The following is a 6237-nucleotide window of genomic DNA, read 5'->3' as shown; positions in this document are numbered from 1 at the left end:
TTTCCGATCAATAACTTGAGAACCACTTAACACATAATGTAGAAACTTCATAGAATTATTGGACAAGCTAAGTAGATGATCCCTATTGCAACCAACTATCACTGTCTCTTTGACTTCCGCTCCTGTACCCTATTGACTTCTTGCCTATTACGACTATGCATTGGGGGAGACATGCGCTTAGCATCTTGTTTGTGTGTAGGCCCTAATGCTGCACTGCAACTCGGTTCCGTTGTGTTGTATCTTAGTGTCTCTGTTATGATGCACTGTATCTCAGTTTCACTATTTCTCTAACTGCGATCCAGCATTTCGTTTTGAGCAAGCTGGAAGAATGTCAAATATTGCAATGACATTAAAATTAAAGCATTCTAGAATATCGATCAGAACTCAAATTTTCAAAAGTCGAATATCAAGCTAGCATAACATAGCAAGTCATCTCGAAAATCGAAATTCACATTTTGGAAAAAAAAAATCCTGAATTTCGAACCAGTTTGAAGATTCGACAAGCTCTAAGAATCTCTTCAACTAGCTTTCACATTTAGTTGTTTTTGTTTTAATACATCTTATTTCCTTATTAGTCTTCTCAGTCGAAATTGGCTTTTCGGAATCTGAGGTATTATTTACATAAATTGGAAACTGGTGAGAAACACGTGTAAGTCCAAATTGTATTGAAGGTTTCTGGAAGGTTATCCAGCTTTGGAAAAAGTCACCGACCTTACATAAGGCCGCTGGTCAGCCGCCTTCGTCATGGAGATGTGCACGTGATTCGAAGTGTAATAAAGAGAATTAATAGAACGCTGACTGTTTGAATCGAGTTGTTAATTGTACTTTTGTTTTAGACTATTTTTAAAATCAAATACTTATTATAAGCTGAAAACACTTCGGGCGTTTCCAAATAGCAAGGGGAAGTAATCGTAGTGGTGACTTTTCTTCGAATCGAAAACGATGTACAGTGAATAAAGGGAGATTATACTTGCGTAATATTCTTATTAATTTTCTGATTGACGACACTTTATTATTTGATTTTATTTCATTTTAACCTTAATATAGGCTATTGCTATAAGAATGACTTATTTCATTATACTTCACTGTTTATTTGAAACTCTCAGAAATGTAAATCTATATCTATACTTAAATCGATTTTCAAGATGGACATCGAAAATACAAGAGAGAAGTCCTTTAAATGTGACTATGCATTTTGTAGATGCCCTTTAGAAATAAAGGGTGTAATAAAGGGTGTAACATATAACTAGACGTAAAGCAGCGGTATCCGTATGGAATCTTGTAGTTAATGTATGTTCGTGTTTAGAAAAATATGAAGAATGTTAACAAGTAGTGTCAAGTTTCAAGTTTATTCAAAAGTCAAGGCCCTTATGGGCATCTGACATAAACATTACAATCAATGTAACACACAACATGGCATATGAAACAAGATGTCATATAAGCAAACACTCGGTTGTTACCCAGTTTGATTTCGGATCCATCACCCCAACACTAGCAAATTATCTAAGACTAGACATCATATTTTACAGAAAAACTGCCAATTTAAGTAAAGTTGAGGATGAGAAATGTTGTTAAGGTAGTGGGCCCGGAAACAGAGAACTTAAAATTGTGTATGGTTTTGTTTGGTTCTTGCAAGATCAAAAATTCACAAGCACAATGATATTGTCAAATAAAATGTGAACATCGCAGTGGTTGCCAGTTTTATCCAGCTTTTTTGAAGCAATCAATCATTCTTTGTTGGAACCAAATTTAACTCTTACCCTGCTAAATTTCTATAATGAACTGGTCCATCATTCAATTTGAGCAATACCATTTATTATTTGAAGGGGTGTTTACTGAAAATTTACTGACTGAATAGAGAACGGTGCAGACGGTCAACCTGCACGGATGTGCAGGCTGATCTTGGTCTGCACTGCATAGTCGCAAAGGCAGAATCATTTGCCGCCAGGAGGCTAAAGATTACCAGACCTTTACCAGGCCTATTCTTCTGTATACCAGCACAGTACGCCGTCAAAACATTAGACTGGAACCGTCCAGCAAGTTTCGTGAAGGGCGGCTTCAAGACAACATGCAGCTTAATGACCCATGACCTTGACTGGAAAACACCACAATAATGTGTTTTGTTCAAAAGAGATAACTCCTGAGGCTATTCAAATTTAGTATAATTATGTCCCTATTCTTCTCAAAACACTAGATAATCAGAGCCAAGAAAGATTGGTCAGAATATATAAGAGAAATGATAAAAGAATTTATGCCCCCGAAAGGAGGCATATTAGTTTTCAACTGTCCGTCCGTTAGTTCGTTAGTTCGTTCGTTCCCCACAACGTTAACTTTTTGCATTAAGGCACTTTACTCGCGAACCACTGCACCCAGGACCTTTAAACTTCTCATGCTGATAGTACTTATTGAGTACACGACCGCTACTGACTTTGGGGTCACCAGGTCAAAGGTCAAGGTCACCAGGTCAAAGGTCAAGGCGCTGTGGGGGCATTAGTGACAGCTCTTGTTTATAAAGATCATCTAGTCGGTAGCCAGAATACGAATGTTGTGTCCATGGGTCTATTAATCACTCTAAGCGTCCCTCAACAATAGAGGCAACTCACTAGTTCCTGGTCCTTTGTGCGCAAAACTAACATTTACCGGACCTCGTTCTTTCCTCTGGACAGCAAACTATGGAACATCCTTCCTTCTACGGTGCCTCAAAACCTATCTATTGTCACATATTAACCTTAAGAAAGACATCAGCGTCGATTGTTCTACACTTAATATAATAGACTCGCGGCTATATTTATGTAGACTAGCTCCTAGACAATGATTTTTTTTTTAATTTGCTTTTTAAAATTGTGAATGTAGCCAGTCTGTATCCTATGTCCAATATTACAACCAGTTCCTTGATAAAATGATTTGTCACTATTACACAGAATAAAAGAAAAACTACAATAGCTTAAATTTTTGACGAATTCTTTATTATCAGTTTAGTGGCTAGTCTAATATTTATGCTACCCGTATAACGACCACCAGGCATTATTCTAGGTCTTCATAATAAATAACGTTTCGTAGACACTCCCGGTTGATCCGACGTGCGAATTACCTTAATTAATTAATAATCAGGCGTGTCGTGATGTTATAAACATTACGGAGGACCAAATAGGGTGGATGAGCTACAGGGCGGGTATGGGAGGTATGCCACCCCGGAAGTCGTCGGCTGCATCCAGATGAGAACGGATTTGTACCTCTGAATCCGTATTACATGGTTTGAAATCTATGACGCTGTCAAGTTACGCAGACCTACTTTATGACATGGAATATAGGACCTATATAAACGGTGTATGGGGTCCAATACTCGCAGTTAGGCGCAGCTAAGGATGCATTTTATGTTAACGTTTGCTATTAGCAATCAACGGAATGGTCTAGCATAAAAAGTTTTTTTCTCTCTCTCTCTTAAATGTATACCCACTGTTGCTAAAAAACTTAGGCGCTAATCCAGTGATAGCAGAAAAGTACTACTTTTTCCCTTTAAGTTTTTCTTTGCCATCTATTTGCTGCAGGCCTTTACATTAATACTAAGTTGGATGCCCGTTTTAAGAAATCCCATTGAAAATGTTTCAAACTCCTCATAATACATAGTGTATATATTTGCGTGTGTATGTACTTGATGCTATTATAAATATATATAAGAAAAGGGAATAAAGATATTTCAAGTTTAACAGGCAAATGGCTCTCCGATTCTAAGATATGGGGATAATAAACGGGGTTACACACGGGGCCTCAAACAAAAAAAATGTAAAATAGACCTGTGTAACACAATCTTCATACACTTCAACATTTTCCATATATAAAGAAAGGTGTTTTCGCTGTATGACATTAATGAATCTAAATCGTATTAATTTAAATAGATAATCTATCATAATTTATAATTTGAATTATCTCCACGTGCGTATTATTTTGTACTTAGTTAATTTACATTAGTTTATGTTATGAGTGCCACGTCACGTTGTAAAGGTCTGTCTTGTGAAAAGTGACGCTGGAATATTGGTCCGTGGGCCAAGGCAAAAAAAATTGAAAGTCGTAACCCAGAAATTAGGCAAAGGTTGAGCTATATCATGATGTTATACTATCATCCAGGAAACATTTAAGGGTGGATGTCGGTCTGAGCAACATGTCAGTAAAATTTAATGTTGATTTTAAAAACGTTTGTGTCTAATGAACACAATTCAGCATTACATAGGGATAACACTGATTTGGATGTTGAAAAAGAAATTTATGCGACATTGCCTATGATAAATCTTATTTTTTGATGCCTGAAATAATCAATGATTTACTTTGGTTGTCAAATAATGCTACGTTATATATCATATACCGAATAAAATGTAAAAATTAGGGGTTGATGTACTCCACCCACCACATGTGTACATATACTTACGCGGGGAATCTTCTAATCATTTATAAAGGAATAGAACCATCATGTTTACATTAAAAAAACAAAATGAATGAATAATTGACTAAAAAGTCAGACATCTTTGCACCTTAATGTCATTTGGCCAAACCTGTGGTCCGTGTTTTATTTCCGGGCGATTTGCATACTGACAGACCTATTCTTTGCTAGTGGAGTAGAAATGATGAAAGTATTGCAAAAGCTGATGCAACACTTTCAAGGAATTCCCTATAGGAAACATCAATAGGGAAGCCGATCCATCAATATAAGTCTTTATTCAAGATGACAGCTAGTTCAAATTAATCCGAAAATATTATACATATGAGTTAATGCCACCAAAAGTTTCATCTATCGATGACTTTATTAGTCTTCTTTGCTTGATTAAGTCTTTTTAGTAGTCATTATGTACGTAGTAATTAAATGACCCAAAATTAAATTTGTTAAACTACCCAAAAATAGGTTATTTAGTTACACAGCCTATTCAAACTAAGATGGCCACCATTTTCCAAATTTCCAGATAACTGCCTTAACTTCGATCAAACATGTACACATGAAAGAGGTATAGTTCTTCAAAAGTCAAAGCTTTAACAGAAATCACCTGATACTGATTTGAACATTTTACAGACGATTTTACTGCTCACAAACTGACCACATTTAATCGGTTACACGTACAAATATTGACGAACTACTACTGTTTAATAAATATTCAGTATCATAAAAGAAATCAAATAAGTCTCCAAGGGACTGAAATTTGGTTATTCAGATAAATCTAATACAGGTACTGCCCTGTCATTTTCAAACTGGCCGCCCTAAATAAGTTTGCAAACATACATATAGATAAGATTTAAGTAATCATTGCTTTAATAGATGTCATCTGGTTTTTGTTTGAAAACTACGTACCAATACGAGCTGAGCTTCTTCTCATGTTTTAATCACGTTAGCGCCATTTTCAAAATGCATACCGTAAAAACCGTTACAATAATATAATTTAAATCTTGCTTTTATTTCTTTAAACCTACACATGTTACTCTCAATTTTCATTCAAAGGATTTTCAATGTAGCTACAATGTAATATTAATTTGTATCAAAATGGCTGCCTGATAGATGTTACATATACATGTGTAACCTAGTAAAATAACGAGAAATGGAGAATCGAACATGTCTTTCTTTTAAAAGTCAGGGGGAAAAGAGCATTGTACAAACATTTGTGTTTTTTAAACATTTGATTTATTAAGTTTATGTTTAAATGCAAATTGCATTTTTCAGTCACAATTCAGCTAAATATTTACGACCTATTTTTGAAGCCTTAGGACAAAGCCTATCTGATAACACAAACGGAAATGAGCATATACAGTTCTAAACCTAACAAAGCAAGTTATGATATGATACATATATATTGATGTACCTTTTCGTGGTGCTTGAACGTTTTATCTGTTTTGTTTGAAATAGAAATTGTCAGATATATCTCAATGCCAAATCCCTTCAATATCCTTCGGCAAAAAACCCCTTTCAATGCGTATGCCTCTGAAATAGTGTCAAACTATTATGACTACATCTATAGTTATGCATTTGCTTGACATTATGAACAGGTAGAGATTCAGAGCTATAAATTGAGCAAGTCATGGAATCAAGAAGTCGTGTATCGTATCTGTTTGTTGTTTGGTCGTATGAGTAATACTAATTGGGATTGTTGTAATTAATATTTAAAGTAACGTATGTTTCAATCCATTTTAGGATGTAGCTTAATGATATTTCTACGAAATAAAGCACTTAACTAAAGGAGTTTTTACAAACATGTCATC

This window comes from Mercenaria mercenaria, chromosome 13 (genome assembly GCF_021730395.1).
Source record: "Mercenaria mercenaria strain notata chromosome 13, MADL_Memer_1, whole genome shotgun sequence".
NCBI lineage: Eukaryota > Metazoa > Mollusca > Bivalvia > Venerida > Veneridae > Mercenaria > Mercenaria mercenaria.
This window is presented reverse-complemented; position numbering follows the sequence as displayed.